The following is a 21,009-nucleotide window of genomic DNA, read 5'->3' on the forward strand; positions in this document are numbered from 1 at the left end:
TAAAAACAACACAGATATATTAAAGTACACATAAACTAAGCAAAAATAAAGGAAACTAAGAAAAACAAAGAAAAATATACATGCAAATGCAATGTAATATGGATGGTATGAATGATGAAAGCCATCACAAAACTTTTCGTATACACCCATCGAGCTCGCAGCTACTAGGTAAGACCCATGAGGGTTCACCACCCAAATAGTGTATTTCAATCTCAAATTATCTTACCTCTTCAGCTAGTGTTCCCAGAAAGGGTTTTCATAAAAGTATCTCATTTTCTTTTAAAAAAAGTATTTCTCTATGGTGACAGTATCTCATGAATGTATATCTATGAAATGATAATGTAATGCTCATAATTAACTTAATATGATGATATTTATACACCCAAAATTACAACTCTTATTAGAAAGTGTAAGCGCTCACTGTCAAATATATAACCCAACTGGGTTGGGTGTCGAATCCCACAGGGAATACTGTGTTCACTAAGTATTGTGGTTGTTATTAGACTGTTGATCGAAGGTTCCAAAATAAAGGGGGTTTGGATTTATCAATTAGATTTAAATGCTAATCACGGAGAGTAATCAAAATATCGATTATATTGCAAATAGTAATTCAATAGGAGTCACCAGACTAGGGTTATGGTTATTGAGATGCTTAAGTAGCTAGGGTTCTGAACTATTTTGGATTCCCAATGGATAATTTTAATTGGAAGATTAATTGAATTCTATGATTTACCAATTAGTTTCTCAACCTAGAATGAGTAATTTATCCCTTAATTCTTTCAAACTTAAGGAACATGTTATTTATTCAACTATATTCTCACATGGGTTGATTCGGTTAAGGCATCTATCCTCTATCCAAAGGTTGAAGCCTTCATATTTGTGTAAATCCTTTCTTTTCCCAAAAAACACTTTTCTATTCAAACAAGTGGTGGTGTTGTGCTCACTTTTAATGTTTGAAACCAAGAAAAGTGATTAAAGTGAAGAAGGGTTTATTCAATATCAATCAATCATGGGAATCTACTAGATTCACAACCCTAAATCAGCTATTCACACCAAGGCTCCCATAATCCTAGTTATGGGAGCTTAGCCTCACATCTCTATAAAAGAATGAGAAGAAATAATTGTGTTATTCATAAATGAATTCAAAATTTACTTATAGAAATTACAATTATTGTTCTTCAATATTCAATAGAGAAATTAATAATGAAAGCTAGGTTCCCAATTCTAGAATTGAATCTAGAGAAAAGGTATGTAACAATATGTTTTAAGTATGGAAAAACCCTAATAAAAGATGATAAAAAATCAAAGATAAAACCTAAAAATGGGTATTTATATGTTCCCAGGTAAAAGGAATTTAATATTCAAATATTATAAAATCCGCATCCAAAGTGGTGGTCCGTCAAATGGCTGATGGTCCATTATTTGGTTTGTCGCAGCTGATCCTGGAGGGTCACATTCTGGTTAAGACTGATGGTCCATGTGGTGTTCAATCATAAGACTAACGGTCCACCATTTTGACCGTCGCTGATGGTGCTGGAGAGTCAGGTTCTGGATAATACTGACGGCTGGAGCGGTGGTCCATCTCAAGATCGACGGTCCACCATGTTGTCCATTGCTGAGCCTTTCAAGATGCCTAGTTTTTTTAGCGTTGATAGCCAAAGTGGTGGTCCATCACAAAACTAACGGTCCATCACATGGCCCGTCATAGGGTCTTCAGAATTCATGAGTTCTACCTCGATCTAATGGTTGAGTTGGTGGTTCGTCGCAAAACTGACGGTCCACCATTTTGACCGTCAGAAGTGTTTTTCTGCTAATTTTTTGGGTCTTTTCCTTTAGTCAGCTCCTTACCCCACAATACTAAAAACAGTATTAAATGCAACCTTGGTTGCTTGAAAATATGCAATTTTCTCAAGAAAAAAATGAAAAATATTCCATCTAAAGCCGGAACATCAATACCCTAAAATTAAGATTATTTCTTGTCCTCAAGCAACTCGGTATCAAATTGCAAATATGAACAATACAATGACGGGCATTTTTCACTGAACCAATTCTCAAACAACCATTCACATGTGATCAAAATTGTATGGTTTAACATGTCAGTGTCTATAACTGGCATTGTTTCAAATTCAATTCATCTACACAACATGGATACAAGTATCTATAAAGATCAGCTAAATTAAGTATGACTCAAGTCGCCCTCACAGTCAAGCAGATCCACCACTCAATATCTTTTGTGGATACAAATCACAACCTTCTCACTCATCGAAGAAGTTGCAAACATAGCACAAACACCCATAAGTTTTCCCTTATCATCCAATGCCCCCTTATAGCTGAGTTCCATGATCAAGCAGGTTTTTTCTACTCTAGTTTGAGGTATCAGGCTAGGTTAGGAGGAAATTTTGGGCAAAAGTAACTAAAAACTATGCTTTAACTCTCTTTGCCTACAAAACAATTCTTCTTACCAAGGCCATATATATATATATATACAAGCATCAGCCACCCTCAACTTAGGTTGATGCCATAAGTCAAAGTGCATATTGTCTTAACTAGACCAGGGACAAATGCTCTAATTGAAATTATAGACCAACTTTCCATTAGGCAATTAACAGTCCTACAAAAGCCACCCTCAACTTAGATGTTTTGCCTAAGTTTAGGTACACATTACCCATTACTAGGCTAGAGCCAGAGCTAGGCGTCAACAGCTAAAAAAGATTTAACTAAAAGATTTGGTGATAAAGAAAAATTAACAAAGGCTCAACGAAGGGTTCAAAAATGGAAACATGTTTTTGGTGGGGTCAATTATTTTGGCTAAATATAATAAAAGCATAAGGTGTCCTTCCATCACTTCTTAGCATATCAACTACAGACAACATCAATTAAACCAGGCAAGTTCCAGGTACTATACTATGTAAGAACTAATACAAATACTCTCACACATAATGGCAACTGAGTCACACCCATGCTACTGTTCTTAAGATTTGCATCACATATCATGTTTATTTATAGGTTAATGCCAATTATTGATTCACTAACATTTGATCACATATTCTAGGAGACAAAAGTAAACAGTTAAATGGAAATAGTCATAGTTTGATGCCAACATCATTCATCATCCGTATTCACAACAAGATTGTAAAACAAACATTACTTTTATTTCATGGACCAACCTTAGCAACATAACAGAACTTAAAAACAAGAAAAATACAAATCTGAAGTTAAACCTAAACATGCTGCTTCTTGTAGATAGCACATGGCAGGGGTCCAGAATGTCAAAAACACAACCCCCCATGGTACAAGTACCCCATCTCCATAGAAAAACACATGCATTATCCTCAAAGCATTAAAGTAAAGTACAAAAGAATGGGTATAATTGTGTTACCTCTTATTCATTTGTGAAATCTGTGAAGTGTGGTGAGGCTCCTGCGTCCTTGCCTAGTCCAATGTTGGCTCCTATGGTGGTAGGGGCACTCAAAACCTCACCCTCCTAGATCAGAGGATTCATCTCTCAGACTGATACTGAACTTCTCCCCATTTCTAGGGCAACAATAGTAGATACTCCTGCTGCTTCATCTTGTTCTCTTTTCTTTCTCTTTTCTTCATCTTTTCTTGATTTCTTTTGAGATCTCATTATATCATGCTTTTTATATTGCTCCGATGTCATTGCTGTCACTTTCTTCTCTTTTCTTCTTTCCTTGTATCTCGCTCATCTAACTGCTGCTTTTCTTTGTCTTTCATAGGCCTCCCCATCAGATCCACAATGTTTTCAACATCATCACTCACCACTAATGCTGGGTCAAAAATAGGTTGTTGTGGTTGCCTTTCCTTCAACTCTGCTATATCAACCTTCACTTGCTCGAATTAGGCTATGAGCTTGGCAAGATCAGGAAGGAACAGTGCATCTAGCCTTTTGTTGATACGGTGCTCCATGATGTCCATCCTACATTGAATAGTTTGGAATGGATGGATTGCCTCAGCTATAATTTTATCAATAAACGGCTTAAATTTTGATGCCCATTTGTCTAACTGTCTCTAGAATCTCTTTTGCAGCTTTATTGATTTTGCAAAATTCTTCTACGTTAATGTATATTCAAAAAAGTCTACTCCACCCTTAGATTCTGCAGAACCTGACCCTTCCGAAGTACTTAGGGGAACATACTCGAGTGGCACTTAAGTGGTGATGGGGAAAGGCACACCTACAGGCATTTCAATGGCATCGGGAGTTGGTACAGATTGAGTCTGGTAAGTATGGGGCTTGGTGAGACATATCTTAAACTTTGAGTCATCTTTTAACTTCTCAATGTCCTATTTATGTGTAGCCAGGATTTTATTGTCAACTCCACAAATCAGAGGTACACCTTCCTATTTTCATAAAGCTATGATTAAGCAGGGGAACGACAATGAACTGGTTGTCTTATGTGCTCATACAAACATCTCATCCACAATAATCTGTCCAAAATCAACTGGCAGCCCCAAAACTAAGCTTTTCACCAATACAACTTTATGTTTTCATCAGACTTAGACGAACAACGGCCCACCAAAATTTGGCCTTTAAACTGATGGAATACTTTACAATATGGTCCCATCAATTGGTCAATCAAGATGGGTTACCGTCATCAGTCAATAACGAAGCCACCCAAGGCCTCAGAGTAGATGCAATCCTCAACCCAAACTCAAGTTCAGGTATAGCAGTGGAGCCTCGTACTCTGGCCCAAATAGCATCCTATTGATGGTTTGGGCTAAAATATCAATAGTGACTCCTCGAACAGGCACAGACTCCCCGGTCAGGAGTCTTGCAACTTATGTCCCCTTTAGACAGTCTTTTTCTATTAATACAAGATAATTGGCAGAGAATTCTCTTACCTAATTTGGTTAATAGGCTCTTGGTGGCCTTTTCATCCATGCTAGTTTATACTTATTGAAACGGCATTCCAACTCAGGACATTTATGTAGCTCGGTTATCATAATCTGATGTTCCTTTACAAATGGCCTTTTTATCCCTCTTGTTATAGGTGTCAATCCGTCATAGAATTTCTCTCGTGCTCCCTCTATCTTCTATCAAATCGCCTTTCAAACTTGAGGATCCTTACGCTTGATAATGTTAGCATCCTCAGGTTAAGTATCTATATCAGTTGCTTATATTAGATTACCCAGGTTAGCAGCCTCAGTTACACCCTACCAGGCTTGGGTTGATTTATAGCAACTGTTGCCTCATCTGGACTTGAGCTGGTACTGCTTGTACTACTATCGCTTTTCTCTTCAGACTGGGAGAGTATGAGAGTTTCCCTTTCACATTGCCTAAGAGTTTCCCTTTTACATTGCCTGGTGTTGTTGTCGGGCGTGGTTTTGGCTCTATGACTTTAAGTTCTTCCTTCTTTGTTAAATGGAAGTTTGGGAGCCATAACACCTAAAAAAGAAGTAAGAAATTAGTCCACAGCATAAAAATATCCTAACAATGAAAATTTAGCTTGACGACCATACTGGTGGTCCTTCGAGTCAATGGTGGTCCACTAGGTTAGCCGTCAGGTCCTATCCAAAAAGCCTAAAATTTTAGAGATTTGCGATGAGCAATATGGTGGTCAGTTGCAAAGTTGACGGTCCACTATTTTAACCGTCGTATCTTTACTAGTGACTGCCACTTCTGGGGTCGCCGTCACAAAAGTGAAGGTCTACCATTTCAACCATCGCACCCTCTTCTTCGGATTTAGTTCTCAATTCGGCATTTATTCGAGCATTTGCTAAGCAACATTATGTTTTTAGCAACAATTGACACCAATTTCCTAATTTTGCACACAATTTCTCACTTTTAAAATGTGTGGCTTACTCAGACTTCACTCAATAGTGCATATTCAAGTTTCCAAACTTACAGCAACTCAAAAGCAAGAGAATAACACAAGATGGAATTTAAATGAACAAACTACTTAGTCATTTCATGTTTTTGCAATTCAAAAAGAGAAGGTTGGTGCTCACACCTTAGTGTTGAAGTAGCTTCTTTCCTACTTCCTTGAAAATTGCAAAATCAACTTTACTTAAAACTCTATGTTTACTCTCAAGGTTTTTTGTGATGAGAATAAAGAAAGAAAAGGATATCTTAAATAAGGAATAAAGGGCGGAGATAAAGAGTCCTAGGAAGAGCAAAAGACTTCAGATGCTTTGAATCCCCAGGAATTCGGTCAGTTGAGGAAGTTAAAAAGAGGGTAAAATGTATGTAACTGCTCTTTTCTCCTTTTTAAAACCAATTTGGCCAAATACGGGTCATTTAAATAGTCATAATTTGGACTAGACCCGACCTAGTGCTAGGGTAATTTCGACGGCTTCAGCGACGATCCGTCGGACATGTGATGGACCACCAATAGTTTCATCACTTCTTACCATAATTGGTCACTTCGGGTTACTTGAAATGGTCAATTTGATGGACCACCAATTTTGTGATGGTCAACTACTTTGACCGTCGCTCCTTACCTGAACTTGGGCCATTAGCTTGATTTTTTACGATCGATATGGCGGTCCACATAATTTGTGATGGTCCACCATTTTTACCATCAAATTTATCTAGTGAATGAAATTTTCAACATTTTTGAGATAATGGAAATGGTGGTCCATCAGATGACTGGTGGTCCACTAAATCAGTCATCACTTTTGTTCCAATAGCTCCAATTTTCAAGCCCTTGTTTTAGTTGTATTATTTCTTCCTTTTATTGCATTTTTTATCCTGCACTATTCACAAACACATTGACAATGCACTAAACAATAAAAATAATTTAACTAATGTTGTACAATAATACACCGTGGGTTGCCTCCCACTAGCGCCTAATTTATCATCGCAGCACGACTCAGTTATCTCATTTACTCAGACTTCATCGAGATAGACATTATCAATACTCCTTATCGAGTCCATTGGACAGATATAGAGTTTCATACGCTGCCCATTTACCTTGAAGACACCTCCATCATTTTTTTCAAGTTCCACTAGTCCAGATGAGTAGACTTTACTCACTTTAAATAGGCCGGACCATTTGGATTTGAGCTTACCTGGGAACAGTTTGATTCTGGATTTGAACAGAAGTACCAAGTTTCCTCTCTAGAAATCCCAATTTTCAATCCTACAGTCATGGTACTTCTCCATTCTTTCCTTGTATAGATCAGCCCGATCATAAGCTCCAAGACAGAACTCGTCCATCTCACTTAGCTACCCCAGTCTCATATTCGCTGCTGCATTCAAATTCAAGTTAAGCCACTTTAGTACCCACAATGATTTATGCTCTAGCTCAATCAGAAAATGACATGCCTTGCCATAAACTAATTGGTAGCTCAATCGCTGATAATGGTACGTGGTACCCCAAAGTGAGAGAAGATGTTTTTCCTCAAGAATGCAATAACTCTCTTCCCTTCATTATCTGCTAGAGACACTGCCTCAACCTATTTTGACACGTAGTCAATGGACACTAATATGTACTTCATCCCAAATAGGATCATGAAGGACACCATGAAATTAATGCCCCAAACATCAAATAATTATACCTCTAGCACTTTAGACATTGGCATCTCATGGTGCTTTGAGATGGACCCTTGCCTTTGACATTGGTCATATCTCTTCACGAACTCGTAGCCATCTTTGAACAAAGAGGGCCAATAGTATCCACTCTGAAGCACTTCTCTTGCAGTCCGATCACCTACATGTTGACCTCCGACTGGGGAAGCATGACTTACTTCTAGTATACTCGACATATCTATTTCTAGGATGCATCATCTAATAATACCATCCGCATATCACCAAAAAAGATACGGCTCATCCCAAAAGTAATGGGTCATACCATGGAGAAACTTTTTCCTTTGGTGAAAGGAAAGATTCTCTGATATCACCTCACTCACCACATAATTTGCGAAATCATCATACCAAGGTATTTTCTCCATAATAGTAGCCAAGATTTCCTCATCTGGAAATGCATCATTGATCTCAAATTCATCTCTAACTGCTTGTTCACTTTCCAGCCTGGAAAGATGATCCGCAACTTGGTTTTCGTAACCCTTTCTATCTTTGACTTCAAAGTTAGATTCTTGAAGTAGCAGCACCCATCTGATCAACCTTTGTTTTGCATCCCTTTTCACCATAAAATATCTCAATGTTGTGTGGTCCGTGTGGACTACCTTTGGTTTCTAGTAAATAAGATCGAAACTTCTCAAAAGCGTAGACTACTGCATGAAGTTCATGTTTTATGATGGTGTAGTTCTTTTGGGCTCCATTCAGTGCTTTACTAGTATAATAGATTGGATAAAACAATTTGTCTTTCTTTTGTCCTAGCACAGCCCAAAGAGCAGCAACACCACTTGCATCACACATAATCTCAAATGGTTTTGACCAATCCAGTGCAACAATAATAGGAGCATCAACTAGCTTCCTTTTAAGGCATTCAAATGCCTTCAACCAATCATCATCAAAGGAGAATTTGACTTTCATCTCCAAAATTTTGCAAAGGGAGTTTGCAATCTTGAAGAATTCCTTTATAAACCTCCTACTGAAACAAGCATGACCAAGGAAACTACGCACCCCCTTTACTAAAATAAGAGGTGGAATCTTCTCTATAACTTCAACTTTAGCTCGATCAACTTCAATCCCTTTTGGAATGCCCTCCTTTACAATGAAGTGGCATTTCTCCCAATTAAGCATAAGATTAAACTCCTCACACCGCTGCAAAGCCCTACTCAGATTCAATAAGAAGAGCTCAAAAGAATCACCGATAATTAAGAAATCATCCATAAACACCTCTAAGGTATCTTCAACCATATTAGAGAATATTGACATCATGCACCGCTGAAAAATGGCAGGTGCATTACACAGCCCTAAAGGCATCCTCTTGAAAGCAAATGTGCCATATGGGCACGTGAATGTCATCTTCTCCTGATCTTCAGAAGCCATAGAAATCTTGTTGTAACCAGAATACCCATCTAAGAAATAGTACCAACCTCTTCCCGCTAGCCAATCAAGCATCTAATCCATGAAAGCCATGGGGAAGTGTTCCTTCAATGTCCACGAGTTGAGTTTTTAGTAATCCATACACACCCTCCACCCAGTAATAGGTCTGAGTGGGATCAACGCATTCTTCCCATTAGCCACAACTGCTATGCCCTCTTTATTGGGCACGCACTGAATAGGACTTACTTATTTACTATTTAAGATAGGATATACCACTCTTGCATCTAGCCACTTGATGATTTCTGTCTTCACCACCTCTTACATAGGTGGGTTTAGATGATGCTGATGCTCAATAGTTGGGATGCAATCGTCCTCTAGCTAGATTTTATGTGTGCATATACCAGGAGGAATACTGATAATGTCTAGAATTGTCTAACCAATAGCTATCTTATATCTCTTAAGAACAAAGATAAAGGCTTCCACTTCTTATTTACCTAAGTCATCCGGAATAATAATAAGTAGTGTATTCCCACTGCCAGGAACACATACCTCAAATGACCAGGCAACTCTTTTAGCTCCAAATTAGGCGGCTCTTTAATAGACGATTTGGCTGGTGGACTTGGATGATTTTTTAAGTCCAAATCCAGCTTCTTGGGTGTGTAAGAATAAGACCCCATACCTTTCAGGGTACATATAATCTCCTTATAATCTTCAATACCATATTGATCAAAATTTATTAATACAGCATCTAAAGTATCCACAACAAATTTTTCCTCTATAGGTACTTCCTTCTCCTCCTCATAATACACATCCACAATAGAAAATTTCCTCATATATTTATGCTAATTCATGGATTGGCATACATCGAATCGAACTACTTCATCATTCTGCCTGAAGAGTAGCTTATTTGCCTTTAGATCAATAAGTACACTCCTGGTTGTGAGAAAAGGTCTACCCAAGATTAGGGGCACCTTTTAGTCCACCTCACAATCAAGAATGACAAAATCAGCTGGAAATATGAAATTGGCCACCTTAACTAACACATCATATAGAATCCCCATGGGCTACTTCACAGACCTATCCACCATAACTAATCTTATACTCATAGGAGTAGGATCCCCCAAACCCAGTTTTTTATTCACAGTAAGTGGCATCAAGCTTATACTAGCCCCCAAATCACATAAAGCTTTTACGAAATCAAGAGGCCCAATAGTGCACGGGATAGTAAATGCCCCTGGGTCTGCCTTCTTTTACACCAAAAACCTTGTGGAAATAGCTCCACAATGATGGAGATTGTACACCATCTCATAACTAACTATTTGCTTCTTTGTAATAAGGTCTTTTATGAACTTTACGTACCTGGGCATTTGCTCCAATCCTCCTCCAATGGCAAGTGAATTATTAATTCCTTAAGCATGGTCATAAAATTGCCAGACTTTGTGTTATCGGCCTTCTTTTTTAACCAATGGGGAAATAGAGGCGGTGGTTTTGAGAGTATAGTAACCACCACTTTGGTCTCCTTTTCCTTGCTCTTCTCCAACTTATCAACCTGCTGATGGTTAGATGGTGTATTACCAATAACTTTATCTAGTTTCTCAGACTTCATTGGATACGTTTCTTCATGCTCAGTATCCTCTGCACTCATGGCTTTTCCTACGTGTGCTAATTGCTATGCAGGATCCATAATTTCAAGGATTCTAGACTGTATTACTTGGCAAAGTTCTTCTCTTCCTCTGGTTCAATGCTGCTAAAAGTTGTCTTATTTACTGCTCCAACTATTTGATAGAAGTAGAGTGTGAGTTTACCAACTGACTTATGGAAGACCAATCACTCTTCATAGTAGTTACCCCAGATTTGGTAGTCTCGACTCCTTTTAATAGTTTCTCCATCATGTCCTCCATGGATATCTTTCTAGAGCTAGTTGCAGTATTATCTCTTCTTATAAGAGGTACATGTAGTCCACTCTTATCATTTTTGCTCTTCCAGTTCCCATGATATCTAACCTTGTAACCAGTTTTTTCATAATAGTTTCAACCTTAATTTCCATAGCTATTGCCTTGGAAACCCCCTTGATTATTTTGATAGTTTACCTCTTCTTCTGAATCGGAGTCAGCTATTCCCTAGGATGTAATAGCTTTCACCTTTTCTGTTTTTCCAGATAATAAATGCTTAGTCAGCAAATCAATTTATGTCTTTAAATGTGCCATATCCTGGTCATGTTCTTCCTCCTACTTGCATTGATCTATAGTCATACTACCAGACACAGCAGGGCTTGCTACCATAGAATCTCTAGTATGCCAAGCTCTACTTTGTTTAGTCATCCAATCAAGCATCTCCTATGCCTCTAGAAAAGTAAGGTTAATAAATGACCCTCCTACAGAATTATCTACGACTGGCTTTATAATAGATTTCAAAGCCCGATAAAGAGTCTCCATCAAATTAATACCCATCATGTTATGGTTCAGGCATTACATCATCTTCTTTTTAAACCTCCCCCAAGTCTCATGAAGAGCTTCAGTGGGAAGCTGTCAAAAGTTACTGATTTCATAACTCAATTGTACCCTTCGGGAGGGTGAAAAAACTTTCTAGGAAAGCCTCTTTCAACTGCCTCCAGTTGTTTATAGAGTCGGGAGTTAGTTTATTTAGCCATAGTGTCGCCTCTTCAGATAGAGACAACGAAAACAAATGCAGGAGGATAGCATTATGAGCCACTCCTAGATTATCAAAAGACTTGCTAATAGTGACAAAATTCACCAAATGAATGTTTGGATCATATCCAGGAAGACCACCAAACAACCTCTTAAGTTGAAGTAGTTGATTCATTATACTAGTAATATTAAATTTAGCTCCTGGTGCTAGAGGTGGAGGAATGATAGATCCAGTTGCACCTACTCTATCCATTCCATCTTCGTCGTCATTCAGATAAAACGGCACTGGTTGATGCTCTTGCCTTGCCCTAAAGGGGCGATTTCTATTTACATTCTGATTTACTATTGCATCCACATTCTCTACATGACTTGGGTTAAGAGGATCTAACAAGTCATCATCCCCTAAATCATTAACATCAAGATTAGGATGACATGCCTGTTGGCCGTCATTATGCTGATTTAGTTAAGCCCTAGCTAGGGCGACTAGTCTTTCAGCATCTTGGGGGTCTACTATTATGCCATACATAATAACTCCCCTATACAGAACAAAAAAAACAATCAAAAGTAAAATTTTGACCATAGGTCAATTAACAAACACAAACTTAATTGACAACTGTATTCTCCGACAGCGGTGCCAAAAATTTGATATGCCAAAATTACAAATCTTGTTAGAAATTTAAGCGTTCGCTGTCAAATATAGAACCCAAGTAGGTTAGGTGTCGAATCCCATAGGGAATACTGTGTTCACTAAGTATTGTGGTTATTATTAGACTATTGATCGAAGGTTCTAAAATAAAGAGGGGTTTGATTTATCAATTAGATTTAAATGGTTGTCACAGAGAGTAATACAAATATCAATTGTATTGCAAATAGTAATTCAATAAGATTCGTCAGACTAGGGTTATGGTTATCGAGATGCTTAAGTAGCTAGGGTTGTGAAATATTTTGAATTCCCAATGAATAATTTTAATTGCAAGATTAATTGAATTCTATGATTTACCCATTAGTTTCTCAACCTATAATGAGTAAATTATCCCATAATTCTTTCAAACTTAAGGAATATGTTATTTATTCAACTATATTATCATATGGGTTGATCCGATTAAGGCATTTATCCTCTATCCAAAGGTTTAAGCCTTCATATTTGTGTAAACCTTTTCTTTTCCAAAAAACACTTTTCTATTTGAACAAATGGTTTTCTTGGGATCACTTTTCAAGTTTGCAACCAAGGAAAGTCATTAAAGTGAAGAAGGGTTTATAAAATATCAATCAATAATGAGAATCTAGTAGATTCACAACCCTAAATCAGCTTTTCAAACCAAGTCTCACATAACCCTAGTTATGGGAGTTTAGCCACACATCTCCATTAATGAAAGAGAAGAAGTCATTGCATTATTCATAAATCAACTCAAAATTTACTTACAGAAATAACAATTATTGTTCTTCAATATTCAATAGACAAAATGATAATGAAAGCTAGCTTCCCAAATGTAGAATTGAATCTTAGAGAAAAACTATATAACAATCTATTTTAAGTATGGAACAACCCCAATAAAAGATGATAAAAATCAAAGATAAAACCTAAAATTGGATGTTATATGTTGCCAAGTAAAAGGAATTTAAAATTCAAATATTATAAAATCTTTGTCCAAAGTTACGGCCAAAGTGGTGGTCCGTCGCATTGCTGACGGTCCACCATTTGGTCTGTCGCAGCTAATCCTAGAGGGTCACATTCTGGTTAAGATTGATGGTCCATATGGTGGTCCATCGCAAGAATGATGGCCCACCATCTTGATCATCGCTGATGGTACTAGAGATTCAGGTTCTAGATAATACTAATGGCTGGAGTGATGGTCCGTCCTAAGATCGACGGTCCACTATGTTGGCTGTCCCTGAACCTTTCAAGATGCCTAGTTCTGTTTAGCACTGATGGATAAAGTGGTGGTCCATCGCAAAACTGACGGTTCACCATATGGTCCATCATTGGGTCTTCAGAATTCATGAGTTCTGCCTCGATCTGATGGTTGAGTTAGTGGTCTATCGTAAAACTAATGGTCCATCATTTTAACCGTCAGAAGTATTTCTCTGCTAATTTTTTGAGTCTTTCCCTTCAGTCAGCTCCTTACCCTGAAACACTAAAAACCAGTATTAAATGCAACCTTGGTTGCTTGAAAACATGCAATTTTCTCAAGAAAAAAATGAAAAATGTTCCATCCGAAGTTGGAACATCAGCTATCCAATCCATCCAACATAGATATATATACATATATATAAGTGATCCCAAAAATTAACTCAATATGTCCACAATTCATGAGTCATCAAGTCCAATTAGGTACCACCAGAATAAATATGCATGAAATACATCATTAATATCATACCCCTAACTAAGGTAATTTATCATGATAAAGGCAACCAATGCTCAAATAAGGCCTATATTAGCAAAATATGCCACCGCATAGGCATCATATCTAGAAGAAGGGCATTTAGACGGATAGACAAGAGCAATGATATAAAATAAATCCCCCACATAGGCAACACATAATATCAAATATCACAAACTAACCACAACAAAATATAAGCCCTCACACAGGCATACAAAAGTAAAAATTATCTCAAAATATAAACCCTATAGTTATTTTCCCCAATCCGTAATATGATTTGCTTATTCATTAACTACCCAACTCAATATAATAAAGTTAAGACATAACCTACCCTTAAAATGATGGAATTCCCATCTAAAGTTCTTAAACCTTGAGCTCCCCCCTCACAAACAACCTCAAAACCAACTACAACATTCAAATATAGAATCTACACATTAAAGGAAAGCTAATGATACCCCATATTGACCATATTTAGGCCAGGTTCAAAATGAGTTAAAAATAAAAGGGGAAAAATTGGAATCTTATTTTAGAAAGACATTTCCAAAGGTTAAAGGAGGCTACAGGAGAAAACCTACACATAAATAGTTTAAAAATGAGATCAAAATCAAATAAAAATGATTTTCAAGCTCTACCAACAAATAATCCAAAAATTTATCAAAAATCAAAAAGTATAAAAATAGAATTATATTTGAAAATCATAATACTCAAGTGAAAAGGGTTTTACGGGTGAAAACCTAAGAAAAAATAAATAAGAATCGAAGCTCAAATCAAGGAAACTTTTTCATATTGTGGGAAAACCCCCAAAACCCCTCTTTTGAAATTTTTAATCTAGAGGAATTTAGATGATAAAGTTGGTAATAAATGATTTAGAGTTAAGCTATGAAGTCACTCACACGAACTTACGTAAGAAATCTCTGCCCAAGCTTCCAATATGATAAAAATGGTGAAAATGAGCAAAAAATAGATAAAACTACAAAATTGGGCCAAGGAAATCAATGTCGGAACTACTACAGACAAAGGTATAGGAATTGGAGCAAAGAAAATGATGGTGATTAAAGGAGAAATATTGATTACAAGGAGTTGATTAATTTGTACGTTCCTTTGAGGTACCATGATGCTGACTATAAAATAGAAGAATTATTTGCAAAGCTTTTTAAGCGTTCAGATAGCCAAGAGAGTTGCCTTAATGAGTTCAAGATAGACATATTGGGATTGATCTAGAATATAGAATTGCATGCTACTGCAATCAACCAGCTTGAGCAGATGTCAGCTACATTAAATCAATATTAATCGGGGACTCTTTTGGGCAATACCATTTAGAATCCAAAAGATGGCAGTCACTGCCTAGACATAACTACTCAGAGTGGTTAGGCTACTATTAACCAACCTATTCCTATAGTTGATGATATGAGGAATGATACTGTGGATATTGATAATATACCCGAAGCTAAAAATGAGAAGTTGGTGACTAATGGTGAGATATTACAAGAATCGATGGGTGTAGAGAAATAAGCTAATAATAAAAAAAGGTAAGGGTAAGTAGGTCAAACAAATCTTGAAGCCTATTTAATGACCTCACCCACCTCTTCCCCAAATATTGAAGCAAAAAGTCGAAGAAGGGAAGTATAAGAAGCTTATTTATATGCTAAAGGAGTTAGGTGTGAACATCCCTCTTTTTAAAGCTCTAGAGTATATGAGTAGCTATAAAATTTTTCTGAAGGATTTATTGACAAGTAAGAGGACTTTAGTTTATAAGGATGTTGGTGGTTTCCATCATTATAGTGCATACATCTCGATCTCTTGTGCAAAAAAAAGGTGGCCCCAGAGCTTTCACTATTCTTTGTACTGTTGGGTAATCTAGATTTTCCAAGGCTTTGTGTTACTTTGGTGTAAGTATTAACTTGATGCCATTGGTAGTTTTCAAAAAAATTGCCTTGAGACCCCCCAAACCCATGATGATGCATTATTGATGGCAGATCGTATGGTGTGAAAACCTATGGGGATATTATTTTATGTTTTGGTTAAGGTGCACAACTTCATATTTTTGTTTAACTTTGTTGTATTAGATTGTGATCTTGATTTTGAGATGCCCATAATTTTGTGGAGCATTTTTAGCCATGGGTAAAGCTTTGGTGGATATGGAAAGAGGTGAGCTTGAGTTCAGGCTAAATAATAAGGAAGTCATGTTTAATATGCACAAAACTATAAAGAAGCCAACTAACATGAGGGTGGTTTTTGTAATAAATAGTCTTGGTAACCTTGAAGGCCAACCCATGTCTACCATATTGAATTCTAGATAATCAAGGTCCCCATGTTGTGCCATGATGTTAAATCAAACTCTACTTGGGAGGCAACCCAAAGTGTCTTATTATTTCTACACTTGTGATAATTTATTTATTTGTGATTGACATTAGATATATGCACCTAAGGTGCGAAAGGTATCTTTCTAACTCTCTTTTGTTATGGTTGCCTAATGCATTGGGGATAATGCACACTTATTTGATAAGGGTAGGGTTACTTATTGGTCTGGATTTCCTCTTGGGGTTTTGTTGTTGTGTCTATTTTCCCAGAGTGTGTTATCATTGTAGAGATAGCTTGTTGAGGATATAGTATTATTTTCATTTTGTTTGACTAGAATAAATATGAGGAACCTTACTGTAGCAGTCTAATTTTTGTGTTTTATGTGTTTTAGAAATATCATACCCCTGCAAAATGAGAATGTGTGTTGTGAATATATGTTGTGCCCATTGTTGAATTTTGTTATGGCATTAGTATTAAGGAAAAAATAATCAAATCTTAGCATTGCATGAACTGAATTAGTAGTAGCTGATAATATAACACCGTACCATTAGTGAGTGAAGCATTTACCTAGTTCTCTTTGTGTATTTAGTCCAAAACTTGCCCGATTAATCTTGCCTAGATTGTAGGATAGTTGGTTGTGAAGTTATCATAGGTTGTGTTTGAATAAGTCCACTCTTAGCCTAAAATACCTAAAAAAAATATGTATAAGTATGCCTTGATCTCTATTTGAGCCTAAATTGACCTATTTTCTCATTTTAAACTTTTCACCTTCCCATTTAATTACAATGAACATGTTTAAGCCTTGGTCCCTCCTTGGACACTGTATACCTCAACTCAAGCAAATAATGTAAGTTGATGATGGCTATCATATGAGTGCGTAGTTGAAAATAGGTATGAAGAAAGGGTATTGAATAAAATAAAAGAAAGTAGGGCTGGGTTTGGTAGAAAAATGTGAAAAAGAAAGGAAAAAAGAGAAAGTGAATAAATATAAAGAATGAAGGAAACCACACCCAATCCGAATAAGCAATGAAGGAGAAAAGAAAAAATAAATGAAGCATGGTTAAATAGTCAAGCCAATAATGTAAGTGTAGTATCAAGGAGGGTAAGCCAGTATATCCCATATGTACCATACCTTCCCCCAATCCTACATTACAAGTCTAGAAAAGTTCTCTGGTGATCCTAGTCCAACTATCTAATAAACTATGGTATATAAAATAATGGCAAACCTATGGTGCTTTATTCACATTGTTGGTACTTCTTTGAAAGCATGAGTGTCTTAATATAATCCCTACATTGACATGCATTAGGATACTGTGAGAGTTGTGACTTTCTTATCATGAGGGTACATAGGTTGTATTACTAACTGCTTATCTGTTAGGGTAATGTTAATTACATTTATGCTTGGTTGTTTGTTGCTAATGTAATGTCATCACTTGATTCCTTCGTGTCATACTATTATTCTACATAGACCCACATAATGGTTGAAAGATATAAATAGGAGGGGGTAATAAATTTGAGCTAAATTAAGTAAATTGTCGTAGGTGCCTTAGGTTTTTATTAGTTAAGCATCATGTTTTCTGGTCATGTGTTAGTTTCCTAAGGACATGCAAACGTTCTAAGTTAAGGGTGTTGATGTGCCATGGTTTGATGGCACTTTCGATGCTTAAAACAAAGAAATTATGCAAGTAGTTAGGTATTTTTATTCAATATGATGTTCTTTTATGTTGGTTTTATAGGAAAATAGAGTTCGGAGAAGAGAAGGATAAAAAAGAAATGAAGAGTAGTAGGAAGGATACCTACGATCCCTACTACGAGCCATAGAAAGTACCTACAAGCACGTAGGTTGGCTCCACAGGTGGAGTTCCTGAAGTTTTAAAGGTTGAAGTTGAGTTCTCATTCCTACAAAGGTTGCCAATGAGGCGTAAGTAGTTCCTATGGACCGTAAGTACCCCTCGTAGGTAGGTGTTCTAGAATATGAAGATTCCTCTGATTCCTACTAACCTACTTATACCCCATAGGTACTATATACGGCCCTGTATGTGGGGTCGTAGGTTGGTGTGCACTCTAATTTCCTACTTTATTTCGGATAGGTTTATTGATGTATCTATAAATACCCATTGGATGTTTCATTATTAGTGTATGTCCTTTACCACCTTTTACATGGTTTTTGAGTTCTGACATACATTCTTGATCCTGGAATTATTGTTTTAGGTAGGGTTTGATATTAATTTGAGAGTTTGGTTTTCATTCTTATTATTTGTTAGATCATTTGAATGTTTTCATATATGAATTATATATGTGTTTTGACAATCATGAGCAGCTAAACCCCACAAATATGGTTGTGGGAACCCTCATGGATTAACAAAGTAGAGGAAGTGCAAAGTAATTCTTGATTTGTGCTCTTGCAAGTATTGTGGTTTTATTTGCTTTAATTGTTTTCTTAATGGTTGAAAATGTTAGGAACTCACCTATATGAGATACTAACTTGAGAGAGAGGTCTAGATTAGTAAAATGATATCACAACAGTAATTTGAAGCTACCAATCTTCATCTAATTAACTTGAGACTAAAAAGAGATAGTTAATCTGAGATCCAGAACAAGGGTTAGTAATGCGACACTCTGAGAGTGAGAGAAAATTAGTTAAATTCACTCAAACTAAGGTCGGTAGATGGTTAACAACACATAACTTGTTAGATTTTGCATGCAAGGCATCAACATCGTTTGATGAGCATAATAAGTCTGTCCACTTAAGAAGCCAGGGGAACACAATCCTAGAGGTCATCTCATACGATAGCAACCCTATTTGTCAGCATTGTTACTATTACTATTATTCTTACAACCCCTCCCCTTTTAATTTTTTGCACTTTCTAGCTTCATTCGTAAGCTTATGATAGATTTCCATCCTATTCCCTATGGGATCGACCTTAACATTGTTAGGTTCTATATTTGACAAACAACCATGCTATACTTGTCTTGAGCCGGGGATATATCAGAAACAGCCTTTCTACTTCTCCGTAGGTAGTGTTATGGACTGTGTACATCTTACCCTCCCCAGAACCCACTATGTGGGAATACACTGGGTTTGTTGTTGTTGTTGTAACCATGCTATACTTTGTATGAGGTGAAATTTGGGCGACATCAACTTTGTTAAAATATTTTCGTAAAATGTGAATTAGCTCAAAATCAATAATCTTTGAATTGGATCAAGCAGAAAACTAACTAGTACTTTTGGGCATAGGATTAACATTGGGGAAGGAAGTTGATAAAGTTTGGCCCCCATGACCGAAGATGAGATTGTGGCAGTTTTTTCTTATGATCAAGAATAAAATTTATCAACAACCTGATCTCAACAGTCCATTCGGTGTTTGTGGATTTGGTAAATATTGGTTACTCAGCAGAAGAAGGCATTCACACTCACAAGATTAACAAGACTCTAACCCCACAAAGCCTTCAACCCATCTTTTATGCCTAGCTATAATTCCAAGTAGCATAACAAAATTATCAACCCAATGTCTAAACTTCTCTCCCAAATCACTAACCCAAAATCCAAGGACCTCAAAACTACCATCAAGTCCCTCCCACCACCAGCAAAAATAATTAGAATCTTTGCAGTCCAAATTATAAGAAAATACTTTCTTAAATTTTTAATCCATTAGCCTACATCCAAGCTCATATCTTTACAGCAACATATCTAGTATATTCCTATAAAGAGGTGACTTGGGATAGTAAGTGTACGCATTTTATACCACTACCTTAGAGGTGACATAGAGAGGTTGCATTTTATAAACCACAACTTGAGACAAAAGTAGTCTAGAAAAGAGATAGTAAACGAACAAGAAATAGTAGGTATTAATAGGCCAATTAATAACATAAACAAGACTATTACAAATTAGTACGACAAACTATAACACACTTTGAAATAAGACAAACACGATGTCCACCAGCACAAAAAATATAACATTGTTCTCCTTCCTATTAGTAAGTATATAGTCTTTCCTATTGTCCTTCTACCCTAATCACATCCTCTATACTTCCAATCTAGGGTTATGTTCTTGGTAAGATGAAGCATCTCTATGTTATGTCAAATCATCTACCTTTGATATTTCTTTGATCTACATTTACCTCACCAAAATCCATCCCTAGCCGATCTTTAACACCTCTGTCTATTCTTACATATTCACGTCAACCGAAGTTACTCCTACCTTATCTCAAATAACATTATTTCTAATCCTACCATTTCTAGTAAGAACTACACATCCATTATATTATTCTTATCTCCATGTTGTTCATCTTTTAGATATGGTTGTTCTTGATTGGCCAACACTCTGCCCCATAAAATATAGCTGGTCTAACCCCTACTCTGTTGAAATTGCCTTGAGTTTAGGAGGCACCTTCTAATCACACAATAAGTTAGCCTCTATTTCATCCACCCCTTCTAATACAGTGAGTCACATCCTTGTCAATCTCTCTACTATCTTGGATCATATACCGAAGATACTTAAAACTATGACTATTTTGGATGGCCTGAGTATCAATTCTTACAACCTTATATGTCACCTCAGTTAACTTGTACTACAAATACTTAGTCTTGTACCTACTCAACCTAAACGCTTTGGACTCTAGAGTTTCCCTCCAAACCTCTAACTTAGCATGAACTCCACCACAGATCTTGTCAATCATGATTGTATAATCTATATATAGCACACACTATGGAACCTCGCCTTGAATTTACCATGTCAATACACCCTTCACTAAGGCAAATAAAACT

Source organism: Capsicum annuum, chromosome 6, assembly GCF_002878395.1.
Source record: "Capsicum annuum cultivar UCD-10X-F1 chromosome 6, UCD10Xv1.1, whole genome shotgun sequence".
NCBI classification, from domain to species: domain Eukaryota; kingdom Viridiplantae; phylum Streptophyta; class Magnoliopsida; order Solanales; family Solanaceae; genus Capsicum; species Capsicum annuum.